The following is a 14,433-nucleotide window of genomic DNA, read 5'->3' on the forward strand; positions in this document are numbered from 1 at the left end:
TTAGCTATTTCACTCTTTCACCATTCCAAGATGGCAGCTGCCATCAATCACAACCCATTCTAATTCCTGGAGTCACTCAGTAGGAGTAGGATGTGCAGCATGAAGCACAAGAGGTCACATCAATACAGCATCCTGTCAGGCATCGTGAATACACATTCCTCTGTTTAGTCAACATGAGTGGAGCAGAACTAAAGGAGAAGGATTTGTGCAATATTTATGCGCCTTCCCCCCCAAACCATCTTCTAATAAATATTCCACAAAACCTTACCTTGTTTTAGTTTAAATAAGGAACAATACATTTTGCGTATAGATAAATTCTATAGTTCGAGTAAATCTGCTACTGCGAAGCCCAGAATCCTCATGGCAAACTTTGAGGGACATTTTAAGGTTGCTGGAGTTTCCAGCTGCTGGAACCCCTGGAGGCTGTGAACTAAGGTTAACTTTGTTGTGTATTTTACTGTACTTGTTAATAAATGAAAACAATGGGCATGTGGTCTCCTGTAATTTTCATAAGGGTATGTGCACACGGTGCGGATTCAGCTGCGGATCCGCAGCGTTTCTGCAGCTGCGGGTCCGCAGCAGATTTAGGTGCGTTGTACAGTACCATTGTTTTCAATGGTAAACTGGAAAACGCTGTGCACATGCTGCGGATTTTTCCGCCCAGTTTTACTGCGGTTTATAATCAGCAGCATGTTAATTCTTTTGTCCAGAAACGCTGCGGTTTCACACCTCATCCATTATGAGGTGTAAAACCGTAGGTCAAAACCGCAGATAAACCGCAGGACTTTAGTCCTGCGGATTTATCTGCGGTTTTCACTACAAAATCCGCAGAGCCAAAAAACTCCGTGTGCACATAGCAGATTGAAAGCTGACAGCTGCTGGCTGATGTTAATATTCTGGGACTGGGCCAATAGCCATAAAGTTCGCCAGGCTATTAATATCAGCTCACAGCTGTTACCTTTACTGGTTATTATAGGGGAAACCCAGCTCCCCAAAAATGATGTGGGGTCCCCTCTTTAATCAAAAACAAAGCAAAGGCTAAACAGACAGATGCAGACTGATATTAATAGCATAGGAAAGAACCATGAATATTGGCCTCCTCCCTGACTAAAGAAATCAGCCCTCAGCCACCCCAGAAATAGTACATCCATTGGATGAACCATTTCTAGTGCTTAGCCTCACTCTTCCCACTTGCCCTGGTGCGGTGGCAAGTAGGGCAATAGGGTTGGAGTTGATGTCAGCTTTCTAATGTCAGCTGACATCAAGCCCACAGTTTAGTAATAAAGAGGCGTCTATAAGATGCCCCCATTACTTACCCCATAGTGATAGTGTAATAAAAACACAGCCAGAATAAAGTCCTTTATTTTAAATAAAACTTCCCACCCTCTTTTACCCATTTATTTGCAAAAATTAAAAATAAAAAAGCATAGTTATATTCACCTTTCTGGCGATAATCCATCTGTGTCTGTGCTTGAAAAGCTATGCCTGTGACTGTCAATAACCTTTTTTGTGAATAAATGGTTAAAAAAAGATTGAGAGTTTTTATTTAAAATAAAGTACTTTATCCTGGCTGTGTATTTTTTACAATCTGACTGTGGGGTTAGCAATGGGGGTGTCTTATAGACGCCTCTCAATTAGTAACCCCTGGTCTTGATGTCAGCGGTCATGAACAGCTGACATCAATCCCAAACCTATTAGCCCATATGCCACTGCACCAAGGCCAGAATTAGCACATCTAATAGATGCACCTTTCTGGAGCAGCTGTGGGCTGCTATTTTTAGGTGGAGGAGGGTTAAAATACATGCCTGTGACTGTCCATCTTACTGCCAATCAGAGCCCATGTTTACTGCGCTGTCACACAGATGACATTGTGGAAAACAACACATGTTCAGGCTCCCATTCATCTGAATGTAGTCTGGGTTCAGATTTGGGTTTGGATACCGTTCTGGTGCACAAACCAAACTTTTTTTAAATGTTCGGCTGAACTGCTGGACCCAAACATCCACTGGTTTGCCCATCACTAAGAGGCTTTGTACCTGTGTATTTACTCATTGATTGTGAATTGGTTCATATGAGTTATACTATAGTAACAGCACCTTTAACAGCACTTTTTTTGTTCCTCTCACACTGCAAACAAGTAGGGCAGTGGCTGTCATCTGCGTATTATAGTGCCAGACAGTATGACTGCTGTCAGGGCTGCTGCTATTGAACCTACATTGCCAGATAGCTCATTGCATGCCTCTCCTAGTTCTCTACATTGTGGCTTCTGATGCTGCCTGTTATGATTGAGTCACCGTAGGAGGCAAAAACAGAAATGCTAGCTAAGTCCAGAAAACCAGAGAGGTTGGCAGCTATCGGATTGCAGACCCCCGATCCCACCACAACAACCAACAGCAGCCGTGGGGGGCCCCCACGATGCCCCAGACCCCTCGATCACAGCAGGAGAACCAAACAGGCCCAAAGAAAGAAAGGGGAAATCCAAACTGCCCCAGAGCAGACCCCAAAGCAACAGGCAGCCCCCAACATACAATGACGGCGAAGCAAGACGAAAACACCAACACAGACAGAAAGATAGACCAAGCAATGACGGGGCCCAAACTACCCAGACAGGAAAGGACAGGAAGGCTGCTGTCTGCAATCCGCGAAAAACCCTATGAAAATAAGAGCCAACAGACTGACAGTGAAAAAGGCCCTGAAGACGCTAGGCTATGTCAGTACTCAGGAATATTCTGAAGACAGAGCAACCGGCAAAAGGAGATTCAGCTCATCCCAGCAGGGAATGGCAGAATCCAGAAAAGCAAGGAAAACAAAAACAAAACATAAATGCAAACAGGCAAAGCAGAAAACTTAGCTTTAGGGAAGCAGGAATCAGACTGGTGTCCTAGAAGTCCACAGAGAAATCACCCGCAGGGCAGAAGGGCGTCGGCAGCCTTATATCCAGTCAGTGACTCCACTCAGCCAGTCATCCTCATTAGGCTCAGGTGCCTGATAATCAGGCTCATTACCTTCCTTTACCAGAACAGGGAGTTCACCAGACCTCAGTGACGAAGGGGAAAATGAGCTCAGAACAGCTGCCACTGCCCAGTCACTATCTGTGTATTGTGTCTTAGACTGTGTGCACACGTAGCATTTTTTTGCGTTTTCACAGCGTTTTTAACGCGCAATTTTGCCGAGAAAATGCAAAAAAAAGCATCCCATGCAATCCTATGGCGTTCCGCACATGCTGTGCTAATGCTGCGTATTTTTCCGCAGCGGAATCGCATCGCGGAAAAATATGCAACGTGCTCATTCTTTGTGCGGAATCGTGGGAATTCCACACACATAGAAATGCATTGTTCCACTTACTTTCTGCATTTGGCTATGGCCACCATGCGCAAAGTAAGCTGAAAATGTGCGGATGGTACCCAGGGTCTGGAGGAGAGGAGATTCTCCTCCAGGCCCTGGGTACCACATCCCTGTAAAAATAAGAATTAAAAGAAAAAATCGTGATATTCTCACCTTCCGGCGTCCCTTGCAGCGTCACCAGGCCTCAGCGATGCTCCCGGCAAGTCCCGTTCCCAGCGATGCCTTGTGACAATGACCTTTGATTATGTCGCAGTCTCGTGAGACCGCTACCGCGAGACTGCAATGTCATCAAAGGTCATTGTCGCAAGGCATCGCTGGGAACAGGACTTGTCGGGAGCTTCGCTGAGGCCTGGTGACGCTACGAGGTACTCCGGAAGGTGAGAATATCAAGATTTTTTATTTTTTTATTATTTTTAACTTTATGTCTTTTTACTACTGATGCTGCATAGGCAGCATCAATAGTAAAAAGTTGGTCACACTAGTCAAACACTATCTTTGACAAGTGTGACCAACCTGTCAATCAGTTTTCCAAGCGATACTATAGATCGCTTGGAAAAAGGTAGCATTCTGCAAGCTAATTACGCTTGCAAAACGCTAGTTAAAATGTGGGACTTACACATGTGGAATTCTAGCGTATTTCCCGCGGCAGGGAGTTGCGGAATTCCCGTGGAAATTTCCCCGTCAATTCCGCAACGTGTCCACATAGCCTTACAGTGATGGTACTCCTGATGTCAAAGCAAACTGTCTTGTGGATACACAAATATGAAGCAGTTCCCAAAATATTTCTCAAGTCTGGAAAAGGCTTGATGACAAGCCATTGTTTCTTCACTGTAAAAAACAGTCAGCTTGTTTATTTTCTCTATAAAAAAAAAATTAATTATTGATAAAAAGCCTGTTTAATTGCTTAATCACAGTATTATATACAGATTTTCCGGACAATTAGAGGATTTTCAGTAATGTGATTTGCAGAGAATTTATTGTTTTGGAAAACTTGGCAAAACCAGCTCATTAAAAGTTCTGATGACCTTTTCACCTCTACAGAAAGGTCTATATACCTATGGCCTCTTTTTCATTACTTTCTGGCCATATTTGAATTCAACAAACTATGGTGTTACTCTGTTATCTCTAAGTGCAGACAGGACATTAAAGAGTATGTGGTGTCTTGCCCTCAAGATGCCCAATTCAAATCCTCTCATCAAGTGCCTTTTGGTCCTCTGCAGTCATTACTTATTGTACGTGAGTTCTGGCCTGAAACTTCTTTGAACTTTGTTACGTACCTTCCTGAGACACAATGTTTCACCAGCATTTTAGTTATGGTAAAGCATTTTCCAAAGACTTCTCATTTTGGCTCTTTATCTGGTCTTCCATCTGCTCCACAGTTGTCTCAAGTTTCCTTCAGGGAGATGTTCCTACTCCAAAAGCTTCCTGGTCATATTGTTTCTGATCGACGCAAATGGTTTCTTTCAAAATTGCGGAGAGCTCTTTGTTAGATCGTAAAGGGCTTTGAATGTAGTGGCACAAAACTTAAATTTGCCATTTCATTATTCCAATCTCAGATCCCTACTGATTCAAAGACAAGAAACCACATCCATGATGTAACATTCATTTGAATGGGACCGAATATATGGTAATTCCTTCCTTAGCTCAGTGCTATGAGCATTACTTTCCAAGAAAATAATGTGCAGAGACTGCAGCGCTAAATCAGCAATGTGGCTGTTTCATCTTCAGGACTACCAATAAAGGGAAACTGTCACACCCAGCCCCCCCGGACATTACATGACCTACTAATATGAGCATACAGGTAATAGAAATATTACACTAGTCCTACCTGTATGACTCAAATTAATGGTCTTGATGCTGAGAAATGTTATATTCTTTCTTTATGCTAATGATTTCTTCCAGCCTCCAGGGCGTATGGTGCTGTAAGAAATCCCTGCCTCCTCTCCTCATTGTAATATTTACCCTTTCCCATGAGCGTCAGTTACAGCCCCGGAATCCTGCACCTGCACCCCGCACTCCCTCAGAAATATATACCTCATCCCAGGGCCGGGTTTAAGAGGTGGGTGGCCCGGGGCCCATTTTGGTGGGAGGCCCAATTCAGGTAAAATCATTCATTTTTTTACAATCCTGGCACTTTCCCTGATTTTCGTGCTGCAAAATCACTAATGATGTCACTAAAGTCAAATTCACACAGTATATGTGACTCGATTCTCATGATAGCCAAATGTACAAGTCGTTACTGTTTCATTGATGTCCTTAATCGGTTTTCAACTAATTTGAGTTTTGAGAAGGAGCGCTCACCACTGCAGTTTGTTTCCATCAAAATTAGATATATCCTTAGAGCTATTTCAATATTTGGGAAAGTGTCCTGCACACCCTTTTTCATGATAAGCTTGTACATGAAAAGTTCAGTGCTGATATCTTTTCTCTCCTCGTCTGTGAATAAATTGGAAAATGTTAGAAACTGACACAGTTCATCAATAAATGTAATGTCCAAGTCATCTGAATGAGACCTTACGAGTTGCTCTGCTGTGGCCTTAAGCTCATCTGAAGACAGTTCTTTCAGATGGCTAAAAAAGCTAAATTTGCTTAATATATCTTTATATGCTTTAAGACGTTGGTTAAGAGAAGCGATAAACTGATCAATGATAGGCAAGAAAGTTTCTGTTCTGTGTTTTTCAGAGGGGCTGAGTTGTACTTCTTCCGTATGGCCATAATCCAATGGATTGAGACACACGTTTCGGCGCCTGTGTCGAGTTATCGTCTGAACATACTCAGATGAACCAGACAGCTCTTCGCCTTGCTTCTCATAAATTTTGAAGGAGTCACACTTTGATGCGACATAGTTTTTTAAGCTTGTCAGTGACGCCACAGCAGTGTTAAGATCGAGTTTTGCGTGTTGTAGATTTTTACTAGTAGCATCTGTGCTTTGCAGGATATCATTCCAGAAGGTGGTGTTAATATCCATTTCAAGCTGATTCATTTGTTTAACAGCCCTTTTGCTTCACACCGTACAGAGCTTTTTTTTCTTCAAAGTCATCAGCAATCTGTTTAAGTACATCTTTAATCTGCTGATAGTCATGCTTAAGGGCCTTAGTAGCATCAGCTCTGCAGGACCAACACGTTGTTTTGACACGTTTGAGAGTCAATGCTGTTGGTGATTCAATATTTTTCAAAGCCTCAGTCAGGAGCTGATGCCGATGCGTTGAAACTGTGAAGAAGAGGAACAGCTTTTCAAGGAAGTCAAAAAAATATGCAGCACTCGAGCAGCTTTCTACTGCATTTTTAGCAACCAGTTTTAAAGAGTGTGCCGCCTGGCTGCCGCATGTCATAAGTTAAGCATTAGGTACAGGTACTAAGGAAGTCTGGCTAGCTAGGTCAGTGGATGCTGACAAAGGTGCCATGACTCTGCCGCTCTTCGCCAGCCACTGAGATAATAATAATAATCTTTATTTATATAGCGCCAACATATTCCGCAGCGCTTTACAGTTTAACAGTTTCAAAACACAAGTCATAAGTAACAACGTTAACAATACAATAATTAAAGCAAAATAAGACGAAATAAGACGACCCTGCTCGTGAGAGCTTACAATCTACAATGAGGTGAGGGAGATACAGAGGACAGGGGTGTATTTACAATGGTGTATATACAATGAAGGTCCAGCCATCTTGAGGGAGTGAAGGATGGATGGAGATAGTGAATGGGCTACACACGCACACTTACACAGAGAATGACTTTGATTAGTGAATGTGATAGGTCGCTCTGAACAAGTGTACTTTGAGGGAGTGCCTAAAACTATGCAAATTGTGGATAGTCCTGATTTCTTGGGGTAGAGCATTCCAGAGGATAGGAGCAGCATGTGAGAAGTCTTGGAGTCGGGAGTGGGAGGTACGGATTAGTGCAGAGGTTAGTCGAAAGTCGATTGCAGAGCGCAGCGCTCGGCTAGGCCGATAGACAGAAATGAGGGAAGAGATGTAAGGGGGTGCCGCACTGTGGAGAGCTTTGTGGGTGAGAACAAGTACTTTGAATTGGATCCTATAATGAATGGGCAGCCAATGTAAGGACTGGCAAAGAGCAGACGCATCCGAGTACCGACTAGCCAGATGGATGATCCTGGCCGCTGCATTAAGTATGGACTGGAGAGGGGATAGTCGAGTGATGGGGAGGCCAATTAATAGAGCGTTGCAGTAATCCAGGCAGGAGTGGATCAATGCAACAGTTAGGGTTTTTGTTGTTTCTATAGTGAGAAAAGGGCAGATTCTAGAGATGTTCTTTAGGTGTAAGTGGCAAGAGCGGGCAAGAGATTGTATATGGGATGTGAAGGAGAGATTGGTGTCAAACATAACACCCAGACAGCGTGTCTGCTGCCGGGGTGTTATTGTGGTACCACCCACAGAGAGGGAAATGTCAGATTTAGGGAGGTTAGTAGACGGCGGGAGCAGAAGAAGTTCAGTTTTAGAGAGGTTGAGTTTCAGATAGAGAGTGGGCATGATATTGGAGACTGCGGACAGACAGTCACTGGCGTTCTGTAGTACAGCGGGGGTAAGGTCGGGGGAAGACGTGTATAGTTGTATGTCATGAGCATAAAGATGGTACTGAAAGCCAAATCTGCTAATGGTCTGTCCAATTGGGGCTGTCTAGAGAGAGAAAAGAAGGGTGCCAAGGACTGAGCCCTGAGGTACCCCGACAGCAAGAGGAAGAGGAGATGACATGGACCAGAGAACAAAACACTGAAGGAGCGGTCAGAGAGATAGGAAGAGAACCAGGAGAGTGCAGTGTCCTTAATGCCTAGTGACTGGAGCCTAGAGAGTAGGAGATGGTGGTCAACAGTATCGAAATCTGCAGATAGGTCAAGAAGAATGAGCAGAGAGTGGTCACCATTACGTTTTGCTGTCAGAAGGTCATTGGTCACTTTGATGAGTGCAGTTTCAGTAGAATGTAGGGGGCGGAAGCCGGACTGTGAAGGGTCTAGAAGGGAGTGAGTGGAGAGGTAACGGGTAAGGCGGGAGTAAACTAGGCGTTCCAAAATTTTAGAGATGAAGGGGAGATTGGAGACTGGTCTGTAGTTGTTTGTGCAAGATGGGTCGAGAGCGGGTTTCTTTAGTAATGGAGTAACAATGGCGTGTAGGACCGTAGCCAGGTCCCTACACTTTCAATAGTTTCTCTTTTGTTAAATGTTCCTTATCATTAGAAACGGTTCACAGCAAAGAGAGATGTGTATTTTACATGTTTTGAGATATTTATTCCTATATTGGTGGGAGGCCCCCGCTTGGTGGGTGGCCAGGCCACTCCTCCATTTTGAAAGACCAAAATGTGAAAGGTTCCAATCCCTCCCTGATGGTATTGATATTTAGTTCTAGCCACTCCTGCAGCATCCTCTCCATTCGTTCACCATGTGTAAGACTTGAACTCTGCTGTGCTGGTACATGAGTTGGTATATAAAAGTATCAAAGGACTCACAGAAATTGCTTCTTCCACTTCCACCACTGCTGCTTTGCTGCTAATGTTTTGGCATTGATGAATTTACAGGCTGAAGGTTGGAAGTCTACAGCTGCGATGTGAACTATGTGCTTCACTGTTATCTTGGGGAAAAGCTCTCTTAAGGTTGTATAAAAGCGTGCTTCGATACTCCAGAATTCATGGGTCCCTTTCAAGGGCGGGAAACATCTGGCAAAATTTGGTTTTATAATGTGGATCTAATAACGTGGCAACCGAGTAGTCAGCATTACTCCTACTCATTACTATACAGGGATCATGTTGCAGATAGTGCAGCAAGAAGTCACTCATATGTCGGGCTATACCATGAGGTCCAAGCCCATGCTGTGTTGGTGGTTGAATAAAAATGAGACTCATTTCCTCCGTCGCCTCCTGCCAACCCCTAACAACAGAGAGGGGAGGCTTATCCTCTTCATCTGACAGTAGCTCGCCCATCACCTCTTCCTCCTCCATTTGTTCCTCAGATCTTGCACCTTCCATAACAGTTTGTCTGTTATCATCACCAGCACCCCTCAATCGCAGTACTCCACCCTACCTTGGCACCTGCTTGTGTGATGACAGTCTTGAACTTCAAGACAATGTTATCCCTTCCACAGCCTCCTCTGCTTTCTCCTCTTCTTCTTGGACCACCATGTCCTCCCACAGGCTAGTCAAATTCTGCTCCAGCATATACACTACTGTTCAAAAGTTTCGGATCACCGAGACAATTTTGTGTTTTCCATGAAAACTCATAATTTTATTAATCAAATGAGTTGCCAAATGATTTTAAAATCTAGTCCAGACATTGACAAGGTTCGAAAAAAAGATTTTTATTTGAAATAATAATTTTCTCCTTCAAACTTTGCTTTTGTCAAATAATGCTCCCTTTGCAGCAAATACAGCATTGCAGACCTTTGGCATTCTAGCAGTTAATTTTCTGAGGTAATCTGGAGAAATTTCACCCCATGCTTCCAGAAGCTCCTCACGCAAGTTGGTTTGGCTTGATGGGCACTTTTTGCGTACCATACGGTCAAGCTGCTCCCATAACAGCTCAATGGGGTTGAGATCTGGTGACTGCACTGGCCACTCCATTACAGATAGAATACCAGCTGCCTGCTTCTTCCCTGAATAGCTCTTGCATAATTTGGAGGTGTGCTTTGGGTTATTGTCCTGTTGTAGAATGAAATTGGCTCCAATCAAGCGCTGTGCACAGGGTATGGCATGGTGTTGCAAAATAGAGTGATAGCCTTCCTAGACGTGGACACTGGCATTTTGTGTGTTCCATTTCATGAAGCTGCCATTTGAGGACCTGTGAGGCATCAATTTCTCAAACTGCAGACTCTAATGTACTTGTCTTGTTGCTCAGTTGTGCAGCAGGGCCTCCCACTTCTCTATCTACTCTGGTTAGAGCCTTTGTGCTCTCCTCTGAAGGGAGTAGTACACACCATTGTAGAAAATCTTCAGTTTCTTGGCAATTTCTCACATAGAATAGCCTTAATTTCTAAAAACAAGAATAGACTGTTGAGTTTCACATGAAAGTTCTTTTTTTCTGGCCATTTTGAGAGTATAAGGGAACCAACAAATGTAATGCTCTAGATTCTCAACTAGCTCAAAGGAAGATCAGGTTTATAGCTTCTGTAATCAGCCAAACTGTTTTCAGCTGTGCTAACATACTTGCACAAGGGTTTTCAAGGGTATTCTAACCATCCATTAGCCTTCTTACACAGTTAGCAAACACAAAGTAGCATAAGAACACTGGAGTGATGGTTGTTGGAAATGGGTCTCTATACACCTATGAAGATATTGCATTATAAACAAAATGTTTGAAGCTAGAATAGTCATTTACCACATTAACAATGTATAGAGTGTATTTCTGAATCATTTAATGCTAGCTTCATTGGAAAAAACTGCTTTTCTTTCAAAGATAAGGAAATTTCTAAGTGACCCAAACTTTTGATCGGTAGTGTAAATGATGAGAATAGTGATGCTAATGACAGCTTGTCAGCGCTAACCATCTTAGTAGCCATTTCAAAACTGTGCAGAAGGATGCAGAGATAGGGATGAGGGAGTATACTCGTTAGGATTCGGCACTCGGTGAGTAATGCGATACTCACGGTACTCGAATCTTAGCGAGTAAATTTCACTACTCACCTCGCAATATTCGGATGTCCCGCCCGGCATGTGTTAGCCAATCACAGTAAAACCGCCACCTTCTTTGTTGTGGCATTACTGTGATTGGCTGGAGAATGTGTGCTTGTCTGTCTGCGGGGCTGTGTGTATTTGTCTGCGGAGCTGTGTATGTGTGCCATGTCTGTGTGTGGCTTTGTGGGGCTCTGCCGGGCTGTGCGGTGCCTGTGCCGGCTGTTCAGGCCTGTGCGGAGATGTGCCGGCCTCTGCCGGGGCAGGGTGGGGCTGTGTCAACCTCTGCCGGTGCTGTGCCGGGCTGTGCGGGGTCTGTGCCGGGCTGTGCGGTGCCTGTGCCAGGCTGTGCTGGGCCTGTGTGGGGCCTGTACCAGGCTGTGCGGGACCTGTGCGGGGTCTGTGCCAGCTGTGAGGGGTCTGTGCGGGGCTGTGCCGGCTGTGCGGGGCCTGTGCCAGCTTTGCGGGGCCAGTGCTGGTCTGTGCGGGGCCTGTGCCGGGCTGTGCAGGGTCTGTGCGGGGCCTGTGCCGGGCTGTGCGGGCATAGTCCTATGGGACTACTTGTCCCATCCGGCTATGCCCTCTACAGTGACAGCAATAGCAGATGATGGGAAAGTAGTATTCCCATCATCCAGCTAATTTGGTGAATGTGAAAAGAAAAAAAAAAAAAGACATACAGAACATAAAACATTTAACATACAGTACATACACATAACATACAACACATAACATAGAGTACATAATCACCGCACACACCTAATTCGCCGAAGCCATCGATCACCCGCAAATAATATTAAAATAATAAAGCAACCTATACTCACGTTTCCGCCGTAATCCATTAACCCCTTCCCGACCAATGACGCCACATATGCGCCATGAAAACATGTGCCAATCCGACCAGTGACGCCTAAGTGGTGTCATGACTTTAAAACCCCCCTGTTGGTCGGGTGACCGGGGTCACTAAAAGGTCACCCGACCCGCAGATACAGGGGGCTTTGTTCTTCACCACAGGGGGCGTGGCTTCGCCCCCACATGGCTACGATCACTCTGATTGGCTGTTAAAAGTGAAACAGCCAATCAGAGTGTTAGAGTGGGTGGTCTGGAGCCGCAAACTCCAGGAGTGGACCCTATGGATCGTGGCACCGAGGGGCCCCGGGCGAGCTGCCAGGTGGAACCGACCCCTATACAGGGACCATTAGGAGCAGGCCCAGGGGCTCGAGTACCGCGGTAGCCGGTACCGAGAGGGGCGACTCACAGGAGACAGGGGTGAGTATGTCTGAAGGATGGTACTGGATACTAGGAACACCAGGTGTGTACAAGGAAGTGTGCTAACTACAGGATAGTGCGAGACAGGTACACGTGAGCACGTATGGCATGTAGCGAGTAATATGTCCGGAGGTAAACAAAGCAGGACGCGTGCAAAGAGCATGACAGAGTACTGAATGGAGCAGCAGTCATGCCAGGAGGAGTAACAGAGCACAGGGAAGAGTGAGTGCCAGGAGGCACGACTGAGCAAGAGACAGAGGACAGGATATGAGAGTGTGCCAGGGGGCACAACTGAGCATGAAGCAAAGTGAGAGATCAGAACGATTGCTAGGAGCACAATAGAATACAAGACAGAGCAGAGGACCTGAGAACAGTGCACATCCAGGCAGGGACACAGCAGACCCAGCCAGGAAGCACAACAATAATCAGGCACCTCCCGTAGGGGGAGGTAGCCTGATATAGCACATGACCACGACAGGTTCCGGGTCAGGTCCTCTAGCCAGAAAGCACATGACCACTACAGCTTCCGGGTCAGGTCTTCCTTTACCATAGAGAGGACCGACCCGGAGACAGAACTGACCGGAGCGCGCAAACACGACATGGAGGAGGAGCTCCGGGGACTAGAAGTGCGCGTGCGCACCCGACAGGAGCCCCCGAGCAACCACGGTACCGGAAGGAGTGACGTCGGGACCGAATCCCCGCCTCCTGGTGAGCGTGGCATGACAGTACCCCCTCCTTTACGCCCCCTCTTTCTTAGACTGGAAAGCCGCATCTTGATTTTAGGAGCGGGATCCAGGCGGTTCCTATCTGCATGTGGTCCAATCTGATCCAGAGTCTCTCCAAGAGAAAATTTGGTCTCCTGCCATACCCTGGAGAACTCCAAGGATGGAGAGCCTGAGGCAGGTACGCCCCAGACAGGACGAACCGGCAGAGGCACACCGAGATGCTTGGAGGGCGATGTGCTGGTGCAGTTATTAAATGACAAATCAGCCCTAAGAGGCAAGCTGTCGGAGGCTGGTTGCTTGGGTACTTCCTTCTTAGCACAGGATGGACAAGCAGCTACAAAGTCTCTGACATCCTGAGCAATAGACGGCCACCAGTAGTAGTGGGATGAACGGGAGAGTGTCCTCTTGACACCAACATGGCCAGCAACCGGACATGAATGTCCCCAGGATAACACACTTTTTCGGTTATTCTTAGCCACAAAGGTCTCCCCCGGGCACTGGGAAGTCAGCTTGACGGAAGCCACGGCAATTACCTTGGGCCGAGTGGTGGGTTGAAGTGGAGACTGACTCTCAGCCCCCTTCTTGACAATGTCATAAGTCATAGACTGGTTGCTTGATTGAAATGGAGACTGACTCTCAGCCCCCTTCTCGACAATGTCATAAGTCATAGACCGGTTGCTTGATTTAAGTGGAGACTGACTCTCAGCACCCTTCTCGACAATGTCATTAGTCATAGACCGGTAAGCGGATGGCGGACCTGTAGACGTCAAAGACAGGCAGGCAGAGTTCATCGGATGTGTGAACAGTAGACACCTTTTCTGACAGAACGGTCCCCAACATAGTACACCACCGGATTGCCAGTCCAGAATCGGCCCATGAGTCCGTAACCAAGGAAGACCAAGAAGAAGCATATGAAACGAAGTCGGCAATCCGTGGAAGGAAATCCTCTCCCGATGTCTTGTGCAAATCTGCAGCTCTACTTCTTCAGTGACCTGGTTAACGGTGTCCTGCAAGGGCTTACCGTCGACCGGAACTACCGACCTAGGAGTCTCCAAGGATCTGACCGGAATCCGAAACCTCTCAACTGCCTCGAGACTAATAAAGTTGCCCACAGCGCCCGAGTCCACAATAGCTTCCACAGAAAAACTCTTGCAACCAACATACAGGGAAACAGGCACGGTCAAGGGAAGAGAGGAATCACATACACCTGAGGAGACCTCTCTTACCAGTCCCAGGTGGAGAAACTTCCCCGGCCTCTTGGGACATAAGCGTAGAAAGTGGGAGGCATTCCCACAATAATAACAGAGCCCTTGTGCCTGCCTCTTCTCACGACGCCGTTGAGCTATCTGGAGACGATCCACCTGCATAGGCTCAGGTACTGGATCTGCCGAAGATAGCTCGGGTAACGGATGAGAAGCGCTGCGAGTGGACGAGGAGAGGCGAGAGGACCCTCTCTCTCTGGCCGACTCAGGGGTACGCTCC

At 46.1% G+C, this 14,433-nt stretch overlaps 1 protein-coding gene across 1 annotated transcript in view; it reads left to right on the forward strand.

Moving 5' to 3' along the window:
- Positions 1-14,433, forward strand: part of LOC141067361 (L-selectin-like) — a 297,474-nt gene that overhangs the window by 143,794 nt on the left and 139,247 nt on the right. The gene's annotated exons all lie outside the window — the stretch shown is intronic.

This window comes from Dendrobates tinctorius, unplaced genomic scaffold, assembly GCF_039654945.1.
Source record: "Dendrobates tinctorius isolate UK_male_01 unplaced genomic scaffold, ASM3965494v1 ptg000012l, whole genome shotgun sequence".
Taxonomy (NCBI): domain Eukaryota; kingdom Metazoa; phylum Chordata; class Amphibia; order Anura; family Dendrobatidae; genus Dendrobates; species Dendrobates tinctorius.